Here is a 266-nt window from a genome sequence, read left to right as displayed (position 1 = left end):
ACTGTTAAATAGAAGTCATTACACACCTGCCATCATTTTAAGTGACTCTGATTAATCACAAAGAAAGTTCAGCGTTTTCAGCAAGATTTTCGCTTTTTTCTTTCGTTGCATCTCAGAACAAAAGCCATGGTCCGCAGAGAGGTTCCAAACCATCAAAGGGATCTCATTGTTGAAAGATATCGGTCAGGAGAAGGGTACAAAAAGAATTACCACAGCAATAAATATACCATGGTCACAGTGAAGACAGTCATCATCAAGTAGAGAAA

The 266-nt window shown here is 38.3% G+C and overlaps 1 protein-coding gene across 1 annotated transcript in view; it reads right to left on the bottom strand.

The window, feature by feature from the left end:
* smc5 (structural maintenance of chromosomes 5) overlaps positions 1-266 on the bottom strand; it is a 17,261-nt gene that overhangs the window by 10,331 nt on the left and 6,664 nt on the right. The gene's annotated exons all lie outside the window — the stretch shown is intronic.

This window comes from Etheostoma spectabile, chromosome 7 (assembly GCF_008692095.1).
Source record: "Etheostoma spectabile isolate EspeVRDwgs_2016 chromosome 7, UIUC_Espe_1.0, whole genome shotgun sequence".
Taxonomy (NCBI): domain Eukaryota; kingdom Metazoa; phylum Chordata; class Actinopteri; order Perciformes; family Percidae; genus Etheostoma; species Etheostoma spectabile.
This window is presented reverse-complemented; position numbering and strand designations above follow the sequence as displayed.